The sequence below is a fragment of the Periplaneta americana genome, chromosome 7, assembly GCF_040183065.1.
Source record: "Periplaneta americana isolate PAMFEO1 chromosome 7, P.americana_PAMFEO1_priV1, whole genome shotgun sequence".
Lineage (NCBI taxonomy): Eukaryota > Metazoa > Arthropoda > Insecta > Blattodea > Blattidae > Periplaneta > Periplaneta americana.
In genome coordinates this window covers 165696970-165719566 of record NC_091123.1, presented here as the reverse complement: position 1 = coordinate 165719566, position 22597 = coordinate 165696970, and the positions used below count along the sequence as shown (strand labels likewise).

The following is a 22597-nucleotide window of genomic DNA, read 5'->3' as shown; positions in this document are numbered from 1 at the left end:
TATTTTATTTAAAAGGGGGGTTATAAGGGGGCTTGAATTAAATAAATCGAAATATCTCCCTTATTATTAATTTTAGTGAAAAATATTACATAACAAAAGGTTCTTTAAAAATAATGTCCGATAAGTTTTATTCAATGCAAAATTTTGATAGGACTGATATTTAATGAGATAAATGAGTTTCAAAATTAAAACAACAACGCCATCTAAGGCGGTGTAATGAAATAAAAAACAAACGACTTCGTCTATAAGGGGCCTTGGACAACAACAATCGAAAGCTATGAAACATAGCCTACAGATAATGTTTCTGCATTTGTATGAAGTAATATCGGAAGCTAAATTAACCGATTTGTATAATTAATTATTAATTCACCATTGGAAAGTGTAGTTTCTCTAGATGGACATAATGCTATGATGTTATTACAGTAACTTCTGAGTGAATCGAGGACAGGTAAGATTAAAATAGCTTCTGATGCACAGAAAACTTGATAGGCATTCGTTTTCTGTATTTAGTAAAATAATTTTTATGACCAAATGACTGGTCTCTGGATCAAAATGATCGCATTTTAATTTTTTTAGTACAATTTAAATTAAGTCACATAATAAACGATTTATCTTTCTACCAAACACGAATGTTCCCTGGATCAAATGTCATATTTTAATTATGTAATTACTTTATACTTATTTCTAACGGGTGCAGCGGAGCGCACGGGTACGGCTGGTTGGAAATATAAGCATGAAGATTTTCAAAACCTTAAGCCGAAATTTCTATTTCATTGCAGGTTTCGTCAAGAATTGGAAATTTCCATACTTACATGTTTAGTGAGACTATGCACAGCTTATTCGATTACAACAAAAGACTGGCTACTTCCCTTCTCTCTCTCTCTCTCTCTCTCTCTCTCTGCCTATCTGTCCGTCCGTTCTTCAGTCTCGCTTTCTATATCAGATTTCTAGGAGGAATCAGGGAAGCAAGATCCGATTTCCCATCGGAGTAACTGCTTCGTAGTATCTACACTACAGGTCTTGCATCAAAAAGTCATCAGTGTAAGTTAGGCAAGTTTGTAACACATCTTGGAACTTACACTTTCGCCATCAAGTTGGCAAAACTAATATCAGTGCACATCGGGTGTGTAGAATGCTACTAACACAGGGATTTCTCGGTCAGGGGACATGATATTTTAATGACATGGGTACCAAGTGATACGGCTTAAATAATCTAAGGGCCAGTTGTATAAACAATTAACCTCAGATTAAGACATCAAATTAATTTTTAGTTAAACTTAACTGCGAATGTTTGATTGTATAAGTACTAACTTCTATTCATTTCATCATAATCAAGTTAAATAGAACTCTCGAATATTCTCAAATTAATCATATTAACTGAAGTGTACAAAAAACATTTCCGAAAGAAAGGGGAATACAAATTATCCTTCTAAGTATAATAAATCATTATTGTCATTATTATTATTATTATTATTATTATTATTATTATTATTATATAACAAATATAAATGATACTCGAGAGGAAATTAAACACAGAACAAAATGGGAAATGCCTGTTATTATTCGGTTGAGAAGCTTTTATCATCCAGTCTGCTGTCAAAAAATCTGAACGTTAGAATTTATAAAACAGTTATATTACTGGTTGTTCTTTATGGTTGTGAAACTTTAACTCTCACTTTAAGAGAGGAACAGAGATTAAGGGTGTTTTTGTGAATAAGGTGCTTCGGAAAATATTTGGGGCTGAGGGATGAAGTTACAGGAGAATGGAGAAAGTTAAACAACAAAGAACTGGACGCATTGTATTCTTCACTTGACATAATTAGGAACATTAAATCCAGACGTTTGAGATGGCAGGGCATGTAGCACGTATGAGCGAATCCAGAAAAGCATATAGAGTGTTAGTTGGGAAGCCGGAGGGAAAAAGGCCTTTGGGGAGGCCGAGATGTAGATGGGAAGATAATATTAAAATGGATTTGAGGGAGGTGGGATATGGTGATAGAGACTGGATTAATCTTGCTCAGGATAGGGACATACGGCGGGCTTATGTGAGGGCGGCAATGAACCTCCGGGTTGCTTAAAAGCCAGTAAGTAAGTAAGTAAGTACGTATGTAAGTAAGTATTTAAGTAAGTAAGTATTACTATTATTACAAATTGATGTAGAAAGATAAGATTAATATTATATAATAATATTCATTCTTGTAGATTAATCATTGTCTAATCTTTGCTCTTCATTTTTTTGTTATTAGATTATATCAATTATTTCGTTATTTGTACGACAGTTGTTCATTTTATTGTATTAACTGTATCACTGTGCTGGACTTTTATTGGCCAATGACCGTTGTCCAGCACATGAATGAATGAAGTAAATAAGTAAATAAATAAATAATAAATAAATATTATCATTATTATTCCTATTATTTTTATTATTAAAATAGTGAATGAAGAACATTTTCATTGTATTTAAATTAGAATTTTCTTAATGTTTGTTGTGGTAAAACGAATCATACACGCTTTTAATATTCCTTCTACTTTATATTATGTTAAATTACAAATTCATATATTTATTTCCAGGTTTCTAATTATTCTGATTTCTGTGGTAGCGCGTCTGTCTCCAAACTAGTCGACCCGGGTTCGATTTCTGGTAGGGTCAGATTCTGGTGTAAAATATCTGCCTCGAGACTAGAAGATGAGGCGATGCACAACTTCTATTCACTAGATTGTGCACCAATATGTCTCGGTTAAAACTCAAATCTCTCAATAGTGCATATGAAGAGAAGAGATATTTATGTCACTGTTGACAGCGATTCGTCCGTCAGACGGAGAAGCTAACCCTGGTGCTGTGCGACGGGAGTAGGTACGTGCTGATACCGGATTTCTCCTTCTCCCTTCCTCATCTCCATCATCTTCACCCATTCATTTCCTACACTACATTTACATGAGGTGTGTAGAAAGAAGCGCATGTGATGAGAAATGTCTGACCAATGCCGATATGGATAACTTACATGTAGATAAACCAAGTGTATATTTAATTTTATGGGTATTTTTATAAGTGGACATTTAATTTCATGGACATTTTTATAAGTGTACATTTAATTTAAAGGACATTTTTATAACTGTACATTTAATTTTATGGATTTTTTATAAGTGTACATTTAATTTTATGGGTATTTTTATAAGTGGACATTTAATTTCATGGACATTTTTATAAGTGTACATTTAATTTAAAGGACATTTTTATAAGTGTACATTTAATTTTATGGATATTTTTATAAGTGTACATTTAATTTTATGGGTATTTTTATAAGTGGACATTTAATTTCATGGACATTTTTATAAGTGTACATTTAATTTAAAGGACATTTTTATAAGTGTACATTTAATTTTATGGATATTTTTATAAGTGTACCTTTAATTTCATGGACATTTTTATAAGTGTACATTTAATTTAAAGGACATTTTTATAAGTGTACATTTAATTTTATGGATATTTTATAAGTGTACCTTTAATTTTATGGACATTTTTATAAGTGGACATTTAATTTTTGGACATTTTTATAAGTGGACGTTTAATTTTATGGACATTTTTATAAGTGGACGTTTAATTTTATGGACATTTTTATAAGTGTACGTTTAATTTTATGGACATTTTTATAAGTGGACGTTTAATTTTATGGACATTTTTATAATTGGACGTTTAGTTCTATGGACATTTTTATAAGTGGACGTTTAATTTTATGGACATTTTTATAAGTATATATTTAATTTTATGGACATTTTTATAAGTGGACATTTAATTTTATGGACATTTTTATAAGTGTACATTTAATTTTATGGACATTTTTATAAGTGTACATTTAATTTTATGGACATTTTTATAAGTGTGCATTTAATTTTATGGACATTTTTATAAGTGTACCTTTAATTTTATGGACTTTTATAAGTGTACGTTTAATTTTATGGACTTTTTATAAGTATATATTTAATTTTATGGACATTTTTATAAGTGGACATTAAATTTTATGGACATTTTTATAAGTGGACATTTAATTTTATGGACATTTTTATAAGTGTATGTTTAATTTTATGGACATATTTATAAGTGGACATTTAATTTTATGGACATTTTTATAGGTGGACATTTAATTTTATCAACATTTTTATAAGTGGAAATGTAATTTTACGGACATTTTTATAAGTGGACATTTAATTTTATGGACATTTTTATAAGTGGACATTTAATTTTATGGACACTTTTATAAGTGTACATTTAACCTTATGGGCACTTTTATAAGTGTACATTTAACTTTATGGGCACTTTTATAAGTGTACATTTAATTTAATGGACATTTTTATAAGTGGACATTTAATTTTATGGACATTTTTATAAGTGTACATTTAATTCTATGGACATTTTATAAGCGTACATTTAATTTTATGGACATTTTTATAAGCGTACATTTAATTTTATGGACATTTTTATAAGTGTACATTTAATTTTATGTACATTTTTATAAGTGGACATTTAATTTTATGAACATTTTTATAAGTGGACATTTAATTTTATCAACATTTTTATAAGTGGAAATTTAATTTTATGGACATTTTTATAAGTGGAAATTTAATTTTATGGACATTTTTCTAAGTGTACATTTAACTTTATGTACATTTTTATAAGTGGATATTTAATTTTATGGACATTTTTATAAGTGGACATTTTTATAAGTGGACATTTAATTTTATCAACATTTTTATAAGTGGAAATTTAATTTTATCAACATTTTTATAAGTGGAAATTTAATTTTATGGACATTTTTATAAGTGGACATTTAATTTTATGGACATATTTATAAGTGGACATTTAATTTTATCAACATTTTTTATAAAGGTATATATAATTTAATGGACATTTTTATAAGTGGACATTTAATTTTATGGACATTTTTATAAGCGTACATTTAATTTTATGGACATTTTTATAAGTGTAGATTTAATTTTATGGACAATTATATAAGTAGACATTGTATTTGTAGACATTTATGTAAATGGACATTTTGATAGTGGACATTTCTGTTTGCGAACGTACTGAAATGGACATTTTAACCTCCAACTAAAATACACATAATCATTTATGCTTATTCTCGGATGATAAGCAAGGCTAAACTATAACATGTGCGATTTTTGTTATGGTATTAGAAACACTCTCATAGACTATTAATGTCACAAAAAACGAAACGTTATCCAAGGAAATGTCTTCCACATTCAGCATCCTTTTCCACATTTTTTACAGGAACTAGGTGAGATTCAAACTCTGATTTCCGTCGTGGAAAGCTACCACACTAGCCAACAGTGCTCCCATATGCCGAGGAAAAAACTCTGAATAATATTTCAATGTATAAGTCTTCTTGACACTTTATCCACCAGTCTAGATGTGTTCGCATAACTCAAAGAGATTTTGCTCTTTCTACAGAAATCCCGCTGACGTAGCAGTATTACACCGAGAATGGTTTGCTGCTTCCACTTCATTGAAAAAGAAAAGTCAAGCGTGAGGGAAATCTATGTAAGATGGTGTTCTAGTTCAAGTTTGAGAGAGATATCAATAGCTTCGTCAGTATCGACTCAAGTTCAAGCACCATCGCTATAACCATTTAGACTTTAATTCCAATGCAGTATGTGTTACAATTTTAATTTTATTGGCCTTTACATAACATTTGTTCCTCTCCATATGTTTTAAATTATTCTTGCAACAATTAAGGGATTAAATTACAATTTAGAATATTTTTCTGCTTCTGCAGTTTATGGAAATAGCCTTCATTAGTAATACTTTCGTCTTTTACTTCAACTACCTTATACTGTAGAGTCATTTCCATCTGTTTTTATGCAGGTATCCGGAAACGATTTAGACATTCAAAGAATATAAATAATAATTGTAATATAAATTATAAATTTAATTAATCTACTTCATATGAATTGTACAATTTTGTATAGCTAAACGAAAATAAGTTTGTAAATTGAACTAATTTGATTGTATATGTTTGTATAGTTTGGCTGATGAATTGTATATGCTATTAAAATGAATATTAGACTGTATAGCTCAATTGATGACTTGTTTATGATTATGAATTGAATTAATCTACTTGATATTAATTGTACGAATTTGTATAGCTGAATGAAAGTATCCTTGTAAATTGAATTAATCTACTTACTTTGTATTGTATATGTTTCTATAGTTTTGGCCGATGAATTATATATGCTTTAAACTGAGTAGTAATCTGTATAGCTCTATTGATAAATTGTTTGTGTTTGTAATTTGAAGTATTTTGCATGATATGTATTATAAATTTCTGTATATCACAACTGATTGACATGTTTATGCCTTAAATTTAATTAACATACTTGTTTTGTATTATACATATAGCTCAAGTGATGAATGATCGTTTGCGTTTGTAAATTTAATAATCTGACTGGCTATGTATTGTATAGTTTTAGTAGAGTCATCGATGTAGCTCAGTCGGCAGACTCGCTGGGCTGCTGATCCGGAGCTGCTTTCGGACTTGGGTTGGATCCCCCTTTGGTCTCATTGAATGGTTTCTTCCGAGGTTTTCCCCAGCCGTGGGACTGAAGCCGATTGTCTATGGCGAGTCCTCGGCATCACTTCATTTCCCCCTTTGATCTGATTACCTGGTTGGGTTTTTTTTTTTCCGACGTTTTCCTCAACCAAAAGGCAAATGCCTGGTAATCTTTTGGCGAATCCTCGGACCTCACCTCATCTCACTACATCTCGCCAAAATACAGGGTGTTTCAAAAATACGGGGCATAATTTCAGGTATGTATTTCCCACATGTAGACAGTCAAGATAGTTCATTACAACATGTATCCGGAAATGCTTTATTTCCGAGTTATGGCCTTCACAACATTGAAATTCACCGGAACGTTTTTCTTTCCGCAGGTCGTTGCCGTCAAAGGAGACATTAAGAGGGCACTCTGACAGTTCACTCCGAGGCGAAGGTTACATTCAGTGTTGTGTAGGCGTTAGACTGTGCGACATGTATTCAAATCAAGAGCTGGCAGAGATACACTTCATGTACGGTAAGGCGGACGGCAATGCTGCGCTGCCTCGTCGTTTGTACCAGGAGAGGTACCCACAGCGACAATGTCCAGATCGGAAGACATTTGTACGTCTCCATTACCGTCTGTGCGTGTATGGAAAATTTAACTTTCCTGGTTTGGGAAGGGGCGACCAAGATCTACAACTCCAGAAGTACAGGAGAATATTCTGGAGGGTGTGAACATGACTCCTTCTATCAGCAGACGAAGGGTAGCGTTGGAAGTCAATGTTCCTCATACGACTGTCTGGAGACTGTTGAAAGAGTATCAATTGTATCCTTATAATATCTGAGGACATACGCAATACTCCTGGAGTTTGGGATCGTGTTCGCAGGTCAATGAGACATCGATGTGAGGTCTGTATTCAAGCAGGAGGTGGACATTTTGAACATCTTCTGTAATGACAACGACCTGCGGAAAGAAAAACGTTCCGGTGAATTTCAATGTTGTGAAGGCGATAACTCTGAAATGAAGCATTTCCGGACACATGTTGTAATGAACTATTTTGATTGTCTACATGTGGGAAATACATACCTGAAATTATGCCCCGTATTTTTTAAACACCCTGTATTATAAAAAATTGCAGAAAATTGTAAAAAAAATTGTAGAAAATTACTAAATTGTAAAATATTGTAAAAAATTGTAAAAATTGTAATTGTAATATTGTAAAACTTTGACTTGTTCCACATTTTAAAGCTTCATTGCTCATGTAAGATCTATGGAATAGGCCTATAATAAATGAATGAATGAATGAATGAATGAATGAATGAATGAATGAATGAATGAATGAATGAATGAATGAATGAATGAATGAATGAATGAATAATATGACATTACTTTAGAAATGAATCGGATTTTTGAGAAACCACGTAAGTCATATTTTAGCAAAATTGAGTTTATTGCTAACTCCTGTTCTATAGGGACAGACATACAATTTCGTAGAAAAATACCACAAGTCAAACGGTATTTCTGTAGTGACATGTTCGCTCCAAAATCAGGTTCCGTGGAAAAGGCCCATAAGTCAGTGACAAGGCTGACACAGAATGAACAAAACTGTAGCCTAAGCTGTTGTGTTTGGTAAATTAATTATTTTGTGTCTGTATGTTGGCATAGGAAGAAACAAATGCTAGGGACGCGATGAAATTAAACAAATGCTAGGGACGCGATAAAATTACACAAATACTAGGGACGCGATAAAATTGTGCGATAAGCAGCCATGATTGGTTGAAATACATCCTTTCGTACCGTTTTATTGGTCAAAAGTAGTATGACGTAGTAAAAGTGTAATAGTCAAATTAAAAATTAAAATTCACAAGGGTGATACTTTCTCATTATAAGTAAAAAAAATCTACAGAACTCTATGTATGTATGTATGTATGTATGTATGTATGTATGTATGTATGTATGTATGTATGTATGTATGTATGTATGTATGTATGTATGTATGTATGTATGTATGTATGTATGTATGTATGTATGTATGTATGTATGTATCTATGTATATACACGCAAATGCGACATTTATCACACCACCAAGTTCAGCGGCATTTTCTGTTATATGCCTCGCACATTTACCGCGAAATCGATTGGCGTTTCTACGGTAATAACTTTAGTATTTAAAACCGGTCGAGCTTGGAAAAAACTTTCAAACAACTTAAAAATGACGACATCTCCATCTTACCTATGTCACTAGAGGTCTTCATTCTGCTTCAATACATTTTTAACATCTCCGAAGATTGTTCTAAAATAGTCGACTAATCTCTTCAGCGAAATGTTCGAAATGACTTCGCAGAAATTTTCTTCCTATTCTTGTATAGCTTAAAGCTACAAAAACCATCCACAATAAGTCATACATCATTCTAAAACAATTAGGATTAACACACTACGCACGATTGAGTAATTGCTTGAGTGTCTTCAAACGATAATTATTAGAAATGCAATAACTTTCATTACACTATTCACGAATGAGTAGTCCGTTCAGTGTCTCCAAACAATTATAATAATACACAATAACTTGCACTATATTACTCACGAATGATACGATGATATTATTATATTATAGATCACAGGCAAAGTATATACAAGTAATCAATTAAATCCTTACATTACACGCTTATAATTTTTTACACATAGATATACTATTATTTAAATACAATTCCTACAATTTACGTATTTAATATACAAAAAATTTTTGTTTTATCTTGCACTTGCTTTTAGTTTTGTGCAAGACTCAACTCATTCTAGTATGTTGTTACAATCAGTATTTGTTCACCTTCCTAAGTTGTACCTCACGTTTCAATCTGCACTGTGCAGCTAGCATATCTAAATCTTCTCTTATTCTAGTATTTTCCATACCTCTTTCGTTACAGAAATAGTTATACAGTTCATACAAGCTCTCTCTCTCGTTGGTAAGCCTTCATTTCTTAATTTTATTTCGTAATATTCTTTTGTCGTACCATCAAAACTATTAAATTTAGAAATAAAAAACATAGCTAAATAGTTTCTAACCAAATCAAATATGTTATTATCGTTGACTCTAGAAAATGCATACCTGCCAAAATTGAATGTATTTGTGAGCTCAGTAACTTCACTTTCCTTTAATAATTGCTTCCTTTTATTTTTTATTTTAGCAATCTTCTCCGGTATTTTGTGTTCAGTGTATTTGTTCATTATTAAGAGATGCTGGCTTTCCTTGTATTTCTCCATACAGCAACACTTGCTACTTTTTTCTGTGCATAATTTTACATCTATAACACAAAAAAAAATAAGCGTTGAAAACATGTGTTTGATAATCATTATTCTTATTTTTTACTTATTTATTTATTTATTTACATATATATATATATATTTTTTTTTTTTTTCATTGAGTTCTAGCTATTTCATTTATTCTTTCCATTCTACTTTGTTTTAGTCAAAAAAGGATATAAATCTAATTGCTTTTGTAATTTTGTGTTATTATTATTCATCAGTTTTTATAGCTATTTCTTTATTTATTTGTAGGAACTTTACTTTTATAAATTACGTCCGTATATCTTTTGTATTTCGACATTCAAGAACAATGTGAATGTCATTTTCTCTCCGTCCACATACTCACGAATGAGTAATCCCTTCAGTAAAATAAAAAAAAATCGAAAAAAATAAGACAATGTTTGCACTACATTATGCAAATATGAGTAACTTTGTTCAGTAACACACAACAGGCTGCGGTGAACCGCACTCATGTAACGCCCAACATTTCCTTCAACTTCTGCGAGTATGACAGACGCACAGTAATAGGCGAAATTTCTGTACGTTCCGTGGTGTCATGTACTGCAGACTCTGTTCTGTATGTATCTGTTTAGTGTAGAAATATGATACCGACAAGTGTTTATATACGTAGCTATATTTATTGCATATACTGTTATTTAAATATAGCAAGATGAAAAGAAAATCCGTCACTGACATGATATATAGTCCAAGAAATATACCCGGCAACCGAAGGGGACGTAACTCCCTGCAGTATATATTCGAACTGAAGAAAATGTCTTCAAGTTCCTTGCACGAATGTTCTTCTTCTTCTCCTTCGCTCCATCCCCTTTCCGAATCTCTCTCTTTCACACACATTGTTGGCGAGTAAACGAGATTACAAGATAAACACAAAAACAAACTTTAGATGAGTGGGGTAGGGTGTGCTTTAATAAGTTTGTCTCCCCCCCCCTCGTCCTGCTCTCTCTTACGTGCAATTAATACCAACTTGGTTACTTTTCTTGACATTTAGACTCAGTTCCCAGTTAAACCTGAGGGGAACATTACTTTCATTTCCGCCTCTCGCAGGAGTTAGTCGGGCATTTTAAAATAAGGACGATAAAGAAGGTCGGGCGTGTTAAAATAGATTAACGGCTTACATGCTTAAACTGCGTTTTAAGTTCACTGTCCGGGATTTACAAAATTTTCAACCATTTTTCATACCTTTTCTCTACGTGTTTTCGCATACTTAAGTTTTTTTTTTCGATACACTTCAAAAAATATATAATGTGGTTTATAAAACTAAAATTTCCACCGCTTTGGGGTAACGGTTAGTATGTCTGACTGTGAAACGAGTGGACCCAGGTTCAAATCCTGGTTAGGACAAGTTACTTGATTGGGTTTTTTCAAGTTTTTCTCTCGACAAATGGAAGCAGAATTCCTGCGTAATTTTCAGCGTTGGAACTCGAACTTCTTACGCCATTATTAATTCATATATCATCATCATCATCATCATCATCATCATCATCATCATCACCATCCATGATTGAGGTTCTGGCTGATGTGTACTTCAATCAGTACATCTCACTTTAAGTTGTGTGTCAGAGGAAAAACAATTTATATTTAATATTTGAGGAGAAAAATTCGCTCCGGCGCCGGGAATCGAACCCGGGTCCTTGGTCCCACGTACCAAGCGCTCTGACCACTGAGCTACGCCGAATTCAATCCACAGCACCGGATCGAACCTTCCTCCTTCAGAGTTTTCCTTTGTGGCCTGACTCCAAGTTATGCATATATGTTGACGTATATGTCTAGTGTCAACTGCCATTATACTAGGAGCGCACTCAGTTGAGTGACATATTTGGCCGGGATTCCGCAGTTATGATGTACTCCTAGCTATGAGAATATTATGGATTTATTTTTCTCCTCAAATATTAATTGTCAACATTACAGAGATTATTCTGTAGGACAAATTAATAAATCCATAATAATAGAAAAAACAATTTGTTTGTATGCATCTGAAAGGTGATTAATGTTATATGTAGCTAGTCGGCGATGTATGTAATAGAGGAGGAAAGGAACTGGTCACCCTTCCCATTTATCTCCTGACCTGGTTGCCTCATAAATGTTGTCATGTTGGTATCACTTGTGGGGTTCAAACCTGTCTTCGGCCAGTGGAAAAAAATATATACTTTTCTATTATTTTTGTAGAAACATGACTTAATGCTAAAATATGGTAAAATATTCATTTACATTGCCAGTGAAAACTGTGTCATTGTCTTCAGAAAAGCAATGAAGGTGTTTAATTTAACTCAGGTCTTAAAAAAACCTAGGTAAAATATATTCCTTAAGCGGAAGGCATATCGTAGCGCAGTGGTTTTCAAGCTACGGTACGCGTAACCCTAGGGGATATGCAATACGCATCACACCGACTGCATTATGTAAAAATGCTGATATATCGATGGCTGAGAACCAGAATGTTGTAAGTCCAAGTTTTTATAAGAAAGAAATCTGTGTTTCGTTATGTTCCAGTTCTTGTCTGCAAATATAAATCGAACAAAATTGTAAATATTCCTCTCTACTGGGTTGCTATGAAGCTATTCCAAATTGTTTCATGAAACTTTGCATGTAAGGAGCTTAAAACCGCCCTCCTAACGAAAAAAAAAAACAGTGAAAAGGACTTTGAATAATCTGGTTCTGAGCCATCGATATATATTTTATTGTACTTGTTGATAATAATTATTGCAGTTCACATATTCTCTTACATTATCAACTCTCTTTTTTTGTTGCTTCAATAACATTTCACATAATTCTGCTTCAATTGGTTGAGGGAAAACTCCGCTTGAAACCCCAACCAGAATTTGAACCGGGGCCCGCTCGTTACATGGTTAGACACGCTAACAGTTATTCCACAGCGTTGGACTTCGTTATTTCTTATATAATTGCACTGCAATTTGGACGTACCGAGCTGAAAAAAATGTGCGGCAGCAGAAAAGATTAAATACCTCTGCCTTAGTGCTATGTAGAGCACAAAGAACTACAGTCCCTCAGCTAGTCAAAATATCATCCCACACCAGCTCGTTAAAAGGTTCACAGATAATCGCGCTCATTCCTAGATAGCCCCCTCTATGTGCCGCCAGCAGCGATAACGGAATGGAGATACGATGGAAAGATGTTGATATCCAACTTTGGGACACGGGAATCTCCGGAAAAAATCCAAGTGAGATCTTGTCAGATGCAAACGTTGCTATGGATTTGTCAACAAAAACATTCCCAGCCCAAGCCTTGTTCGACGCAAATGTTGCTATGGATTTGTCAACAAAAACATTCCCAGCCTAACCCTTGTCCGACGCAAACGTTGCTATGGATTTGTCAACAAAAACATTCCCACCCTAACACTTGTCCGACGAAAACGTTGCTATGGATTTGTCAACAGAAACATTCCCAGCCTAACCCTTGTCCGACTCAAACGTTGCTATGGATTTGTCAACAAAAACATTCCCAGCCCAAGCTTGTCCAACGCAAATATTGCTATGGATTTGTCAACAAAAACATTCCCAGCCTAACCCTTGTCCGACGCAAACGTTGCTATGGATTTGTCAACAGAAACATTCCCAGCCTAACCCTTGTCCGACGCAAATGTTGCTATGGATTTGTCAACAAAAACATTCCCAGCCTAACCCTTGTCCGACGCAAACGTTGCTATGGATTTTTCAACAAAAACATTCCCAGCCTAATCCTTGTCCGACGCAAACGTTCCTATGGATTTTTCAACAAAAACATTCCCAGCCTAACCCTTGTCCGACGCAAACGTTGCTATGGATTTGTCAACAAAAATATTCCCAGCCTAACCTTTGTCCGACTCAAACGTTGCCATGGATTTGTCAACAAAAACATTCCCAGCCTAACCCTTGTCCGACGCAAACGTTGCTATGGATTTGTCAACAAAAACATTCCCAGTCTAACCCTTGTCCGACGCAAACATTGCTATGGATTTGTCGGCAAAAAACATTCCCAGCCTAACCCTTGTCCGACGCAAACATTGCTATGGATTTGTCGGCAAAGACATTCCCAGCCTAACCTTTGTCCAACGCAAATGTTGCTATAGATTTGTCAACAAAAACATTCCCAGTCTAATCCTTGACCGACGCAAACATTGGTATGGATTTGTCGGCAAAGACATTCTCAGCCTAACCCTTGTCCAACGCAAATGTTGCTATGAATTTGTCAGCAAAAAACATTCCAGCCTAACCAGGATTCGAACCAGGAACGTCTGTGTGACAGACAGATGGTCCAAAGGTGATGCAGCCATTGCAGAAAAATAATGTGATAGATATTTTACGTCATTTTCAAACTATCGAATGAATTCTGAGAAAATGGTAGGATAGTATTGTGTTAATGAAAACAATAAACCCATGTTTTCGAGTAATTTGAGTCCCTAAGCGCCTCGAATACAAAGACTTGGAATCCAAACCTAGTCGTTGCCTGACTGAAGAGCGAATGGAATGTAATGGAAAAGGAAGAAGCTTGCGTTATCAGTTGAAACTAAAATAAATTCGGGAAGATTTAGAGAGCGCGGGAAGCAGGAAGTTAACGTGCTAGATAGGCCGGCACAGAAAAGAAAGCAGTAAAATTGTATTATACCCTTGTTTATCTGTTTAATGTATTGCTGGCACTACAGGGAAAGTCTCTAGCTTCACAGAGATTATTTAGTTCCTGTTTAGAAAGTTTATATCCCTGTTTCCAGTTCAGGAGTAGCTGTAACACTTGCGTGGCGTCTTTTGTATATTTCTCGTCGTCACTTTCGTATCTTTACTTTTCCCGAGAGACTTTCAGATCCGAACTTCAAATAGGCTTTTCTGGATTTCTTTATTTTCCCGACTTCTATCAACTATTGAACGTAAGCTTAGATTCAGTTGTGTTCTACAATAGTAATTTCCGATTCTCTCTCGTTTTGAACATCATTCAATTCATTTGTATCTTTTTCTTGAGTGATCCCCAACGAGTTGAACTCATATTCTGGGGCTTTACAGAGACATATATATTTTTTATTTTAGTTGGTTATTTAACGACACTGTATCAACTACTAGGTTATTTAGCGTCGATGAGAATGGTGATAGCGAGATGATATTTGGCGAGATGAGGCCGAGGATTCGCCAGAGATTACCTTGCATTCACATTACGGTTGGGGAAAATCTCGGAAAAAACCCAAACAGGTAATCAGTCCAAGCGGGGATATAAACCGGCGCCCGAACGCAACTTCAGACCGGCAGGCAAGCGCCTTAACCGACTGAGCCACGCCGGTGGCTCCAGAAACATATAGGCTACATAGATTGTACAATAGAATTTAAGAAATCATGAAACTACAAGAATTGAAGAATGGAAATAAATAAGAGCAGTAAGGTAATACTGAAGTTTCAGGGAGGAAGAAGAAAAGTTTGAAACCAAACGCGAATTGCAATAAATAATCTTCCCGAAAAAGTTTTTGTTTTCTTTACATTCCTTAATCGTCGGGAATTTGGTAAAACTTTGCATTCTAAAGTAAGTTGATTATGAGTTAATAAGAAATGCTTAATTCCTTTCGTAATAATAATAATAATAATAATAATAATAATAATAATAATAATAATAATAATAATTTATTTAATCTGGCAGAGCTAAGGCCAGTAGGCCTTCTCTTCCGCCCAGTCAGACTCTAATTCTAATTGAATACAATTCGTTACATAATTATTACATTAATATCTAGATGATAAAACAACATGTAAGAGAATAATGAAAGTTAGATTAGCAATGTTAGTGAGAGATTAATAACCACTGGTAAGAACAACTACTACTACTGCTACTGCTACTGCTGCTGCTACTGCTACTGCTACTACTACTACTACTACTACTACTACTAATAATAATAATAATAATAATAATAATAATAATATTTATTCTGTGATATATATATATAAAACCAATAAACATTGAGAAACTTGTAACAGCTATATTTATTAACGAAAATTGTTTGAGAACTATTTCCTTCGTCTACTCTTAAATTGGTTTGATGTCTGACAGTCACAGACGTTACTCGGTAGGGAATTCCAAAGCCGAGGAACAGCCACAGTGAAAGAAGATGAATATGAGGATGTTCGGAGGGAGGGAATGGATAATATTGAGGACTGTTGTGATTGTGTGTCTAGGTTATGGTTGGTGGATAAATTTTGAAAACGAGACGCAAGATAGACAAGAGTGGAGAAATGCAATACGTTAAAGTATGTTATTGAGCCATGCTGAGGAAAAAATTACTTTTGTCTTGTGGAACAAGTATGTATACCTTCATTAAACTGAAATATATTGTTATGTAAGTATTATATTGTTAATAACTTTATTAACGAAAAAGCAGCACTTAATTTGGTAATTACTTCAACTGGTATAACAAAATATGAAGTCAAAATAATGAAAACCTAACAGATTTTTTAAAGCTCTATTTTGAATAATTTGTAAAGGTCTGAAAGCAGTTTTCTTGTTACGTTCCCAAACAAATGACATAGGCCTATACCGTACAATAAATGAGAATGGAAAAAAGCATAATATATATTCAAAAGACAATACACAGGTTCAACCGTAAGTAACATTATTAATTTCAGGGGGTTATTCTTTGAGATATTTCAAGCAAAAAGTTTAATACAATTTTTCTCGTTTCTGCTATCTTTATGAGATAAAAATTGTTTTATATAAAATATTTCATAGCGTGTTTTGAGGAAACAATTGATTTAATTTCCAGTGTGTTCAGTCAAGTTTAAATGTAGTTCTGTTTATAAGTATGCATAAGGATGTAATTATTTGACTTATTTGAACTGTTATATCAGTGAAGCGTGGTGAGTCAGTGAAGTTATGGTTTTACAGTGCAGTGAACAGTTCCGATCAGTGATAATTTATAGCGTCAATGAAATGTGTTCTATAGGTCAGTGAAATGTGTGCTAAAGTGTCAGTGAAATGCGTCATAGTGCCACTACAGGGAATGAGATGAGAGTAAAGTGAAAGACTATTGAAACTTATGTAGGACCTATACATAATTATGTAGGTTGTATTGTAAAATTAGGTATTTTATTTTATGTTTTATTATTATTGTGTTAAATTGTATTGTGTATTCTTATTGTATTGTGTATAAAATTGTATATGTGTTGTAAAATTGTATTGTGTATTGTAAATTTTATTGTGTATTGTTAATATTGTATATACCACTGCCACCGGGTGCTTGCCCACTTGCAGTGTAAATAAATACATACATACAATTCAAAGAATTTAAGGTTTGCCCTTTAAATGTGAAGAAATTTGATCCGAAAATATATAGCATTTTAAAATTCCTTTTGAGAACGGAAAATTACATTTGTTCATCTAAAACTTCTGCACATTTAAGGGATAAAATTAAAATTGATTCAATCGTTTACTATCATAATACATTACTCTCTTAATTTGAATGTGCATATTGAGAATTAATTAAGTAGGTTTCCCAAAATAGGCTATGAATTTTTTCATATGAAATATTTTTTATCCTCGGGAAGGAAGCAAGAACGAGCAAAATTTTATTAAACATTTTCGTTCGAAATACCTCAAAGAATAACCTCATTAAATTAATGACATTACTTACGGTTCACCACGTGTAGACAAACACGTTTTAAACTTGCAAATCTAGTCTTTCAGGTAAAGCTCCCTGTATAGCAGATTTGAATAATTATTCAGGAAGCTTTACCTGAAAGACTAGATTTGCATAATATATACGTCACTGTGTACGTTAACAGAAAACCACAATTCCAAGTCACACAGAGATTGTGTGCACTCGATGTGGGTCTCTGGCGTTTCGTCAGCCCACGCGAGTTGTGTGGATATAAAGGGAAAAGTTGAGACTGGTCGGGTGGAGTTCCCGGGTAGCTCAGTTGGTAAAGCGCTGGTACGTTCAACCAGAGGTCCCGGGATCGATACCCGACCCCGGAACAATTTTTCCCTTGAAATTATTCACGTTTTAAACTTTTTCAAAATATCAGATATGGAAGCAAAATTTATTTGACAGCCACAATTTGCTTATCCCACGCTAAATGTTCATCAAGACTCAAACTTAAAGGTTTAATTTTCAATTTGATTACTTTGTTATCGTTTAAAAATCTAAATTCTTAAATCGTAACAAGAATTTGTATCCATAAAATTTAGCAATTTCTTCAGCGTATCTTTCAGTGTGTTAATTCTTATTTACTTTGCATTGTGTAATAGATTACAAAGCTGCCACAACTACGAAGCTTACTTAAAATTAGGATATAGCTCTAGATAAGCCAAGCATGGATGATATTTGGGATCGTGTTGTCAGCACAGTGAAAGTTCACAACTTTCTTAGTTGTTTATAAAAAAGACGCTGTATAAACTACTAAATTATTTAAAGTCGATAGAATTGGAGATAGGAAGATGATATTTGGCGAGATGAGGCAAAGGATTCCCATAGATTACCTAACATTCGTCTTACGGTTGGAGAACACCTCAGAAAAAAAAAACGAACCAGGTTATTAACCCAAGCAGGAATCGAACCCGATCGCCTTAGCGGACTGCGTTACACGGTGGCCAAGTTCACCATTAATCCAAGAGATTGGAAAGGAGAAAAATATTCTTGTTAGAAATCGAGCCCGGACTCATTCTATTTGTAATCAAATGCTTCTGTTTGGAGAACAGAACATTATTTTAACAAATCGTGGAAAATGAAAGATTTTCAGCTCTAAAACTGACGTTCTATTTACGCAACTTTTATCTTCATTTCGTTCTGCTGGATTTGGCAGCTGAACTGTGAAACCTTTCAGCTTTATTAAATGTCTTTGTTATTAATTGCATAATTAATCTGAACTAAGTTGCAGGCAGGCTCGAAGGGGCTTCACCATATTTCTTCGAATTTCAATGCCTAACGAAAATCAAATTATAATTTCTTACATAAGGCATCTAGACTATCACAGAATAAGAAATTGGGCAGATTCCCGATAATGTTATTACAATTATCTTAATTAATGGGATATTTTAAACTTATAGGTAGAATAAGTTTATTAATATCTTCCAAACTGCACCTCAATTATACAGCGTGTTTAAAAAATACGGGACATAATTACAGGTATGTATTTCCCACATGTAGACAATCAAAATAGTTCATTACAACATGTGTCCGGAAATGCTTCATTTCTGAGTTATGGCCTTCACAACATTGAAATTCACCGGAACGTTTTTCTTTCCGCAGGTCGTTGCCGTCAAAGGAGACATTAAGAGGGCACTCTGACAGTTCATTCCGAGGCGAAGGTTACATTCAGTGTTGTGTAGGCGTTAGACTGTGCGACATGTATTCAAATCAAGAGCTGGCAGAGATACACTTCATGTACGGTAAGGCGGACGGCAATGCTGCGCTGCCTCGTCGTTTGTACCAGGAGAGGTACCCACAGAGACAATGTCCAGATCGTAAGACATTTGTACGTCTCCATTACCGTCTGTGCGAGTATGGAAAATTTAACTCTCCTGGTTTGGGAAGGGGACGACCAAGATCTACAACTCCAGAAGTACAGGAGGAGATTCTGGAGGCTGTGAACATGACTCCTTCTATCAGCACACGAAGGGTAGCGTTGCAAGTCAATGTTCCTCATACGACTGTCTGGAGACTGTTGAAAGAGTATCAATTGTATCCTTATCATTTGTAACGTGTACAGGCCCTGTCACCAGCAGATCACCCTGCACAAGTTAGGTTCTGTCAGTGGTTCTTGCAGCAGTGCGGTGCAAATCCGAACTTTCCTGCCTTAGTATTATTTACAGATGAAGCACAGTTCACACGAGATGGCATAACAAATTTTCACACTCAGCATGTATGAAAACCTACGTGCAACTGTTCCATCTCATCACCAGGTGCGGTTCTCCCTCAACATGTGGGCCGGTATCATTGGTGATCGATTAGTTGGACCCCATGTACTTGTAAACAGACTTACGGGGCAGGCATACACAAACTTCCTGGAAAACACCATACCTCATGTTTTAGAAGACATTCCACTGATGAATCGTAAACACATTCACTTCTTGCATGGTGGCGCTCCTGCACACTTCAGTCGTACGGCTCGCCGGTACTTGGATCGAAGGTTTCCTGATCGATGGATAGGTAGAGGTGGCCCAATTGCTTGACCTCCACTCTCACCTGATCTGAACCCTCTCGATTTCTACTTGTGGGGCCATTTAAAATCATTGGTTTATTCGTCTCCGGTGCCTGATTTGGAATCCCTTCGGAATCTAATTGTGCCTTGTTCTGAGGCCATACGCAATACTCCTGGAGTTTGGGATCGTGTTCGCAGGTCAGCGAGACATCGATGTGAGGTCTATATTCAAGCAGGAGGTGGACATTTTGAAAGTATTGTGTAATGACAAAGACCTGCGGAAAGAAAAACGTTCCGGTGAATTTGAATGTTGTGAAGGCCATAACTCGGAAATAAAGCATTTCCGGACACATGTTGTAATGAACTATTTTGATTGTCTACATGTGGGAAATACATACCTGAAATTATGCCCCGTATTTTTAAACTCCCTGTATACTGAACAGAATACCATACAGCGAAACACTTGATGCGCGCATGCGTAATAATCAAATTTGTTTTCTTTGTTACTGTACCATATTTTGGAACACATGTAGTATGTCACAATGAGTGTTTACCTTATTAATGAACACACTGTATTGGGCACGGTGTTAGTTAATTTTTAATAATAATAGTACATTATACAACGAGCCTATAATGGTAGTAATTAAGACGCGAGTATTGTTATGAAACGAGCGCAAGCGAGTTTCATAATTTTCATACGAGCGTCTTAATTACCATTATAGGCAAGTTTCATACGACTTTTTATACTCGACCCTATTTCGAACTTGAAATTATTCATAAGTATTCATGTTATTCTTATCTGACTGGGGAGCGGAACTGACCTTGTGCAATATCTCGTAAATTGTGAGATGTGCGCAGACGCGAAAGTATTGATTTTTTCCGAGAAACAAATGTCATTGACCTTGATATAATCTAGAGAGTAAAATAAACATTAATCTTGATATGTCCTTGAAATTGATTTAGACATTGAAAAAACGAGATGACGAATTGAATTTAGTTGAATATTATTTACAATTAACGCTAATTATTATAGTAACAGAACATAACCTTCTGCGACAGTATTGGATTTCCAGCCTCCGTGACGTTTCGCTAGTTGTCTTTCGATTGCATATCCGAGAATAATCGATACTTGTGCTTTTATATTGCTACAATAGTGTATTCTGATTGGTGGAACACCTGAACTTTAATGAATAGGTGTACTTTAATGAGGTCCATTAAAGGGCTGCTACCAGGTGTATAATTACTACATTTCGGCATGGTCGAGCATAAAATATCTAACAAATACAATAGTATTGGGCATTGGAGTACTGAAATTAAACCAAGCTTTGTGAAATCCACCAGCAAAGAACAAAACGTATGTAAAATGAGGTCGTAATGTAGAAAATAATTATTTGCTTCATGGATTTTTCCTTTTCACCCTAACTCTGAGAACAAACATTTGAATAGACAGACAGACAGACAGACAGACAGACAGACAGACAGACAGACAGACAGACAGACAGACAGACAGACAGACAGACAGACAGACAGACAGACAGACAGACAGACAGACAGACAGACAGACAGACAGACAGACAGACAGACAGACAGACAGACAGACAGACAGACAGACAGACAGACAGACAGACAGACAGACAGATAGATAGATAGATAGATAGATAGATAGATAGATAGATAGATAGATAGATAGATAGATAGATAGATAGATAGATAGATAGATAGATAGATAGATAATCATCTACATTTATATTAGTTATGGTGTACCACAACTTATGTCTACGGGTTTCACTATAACTTTCTATTACATATACCTACAATTGAGGGCTTTGCCGGAAGAAAGGCGGATAGACCTATACGCCCTTCGTCGGGAAAACGGTTTAAAATGCGGTGAATAATTACACTAACGAAATTTTGTTTTTATTGTACTGTACATACCTGCAGGACAGGGCTGCGTGCGGGTATAACATTTTATTCATGTGCGTTTTAAAATCTTAGATTGCATGTATCTCAATTCACCATATTGACGTATACGCCCTTTTACCAGCAAACCCCTCAATTAACGTCCACACCTGTGGAGTAACGGTGAGAGCGTCTGAACGCGAAACCAGGTGGCCCGGGTTCGATTCCCGGTCGGGGCAAGTTACCTCGTTGAGGTTTTTTTCCGGTGTTTTCTCTCAACCCAATATGAGCATATGCTGGGTAACTTTCGGTGTTGGACCCCGGACTCATTTAACCGGCATTATCACCTTCATCTCATCCAAACGCTAAATAACCCAAGATGTTGGTAAAGCGTCGTAAAATAACCTACTAGAATAAAAAAAAATAAATAACCTACAATTAATATGCAATCCCGACAGCCTGTTAAAGAAATAACTCGCTATTAACTTAACTCCTAACAGTCAATTTCACCTTATTGATCTTAAATATCCACCATCTGTTTGTTCCACATTTACGTTCCTTTCAGCAATCTAATCTTGCTAACTAAATTAATATATAATTCCTTCTTTCTACATTACATCTAACTCGTAACACTTCACACGGTTATACTCATTGAGCTCTTTTTCTACCTAAGACACGTCATTATAATAATCTTATTAAATCTTGACACGAGTATCTAGTGCACT

General features: G+C 34.7%; 1 protein-coding gene and 1 non-coding gene across 2 annotated transcripts in view; both read right to left on the bottom strand.

Moving 5' to 3' along the window:
* The window catches only part of LOC138702810 (uncharacterized), a 469705-nt gene that overhangs the window by 226446 nt on the left and 220662 nt on the right, over positions 1-22597 (bottom strand). The window lies entirely within an intron of this gene.
* Positions 11476-11548, bottom strand: TRNAT-CGU (transfer RNA threonine (anticodon CGU)). The gene has a single exon. It is a non-coding gene; the product is annotated as a tRNA-Thr (tRNA).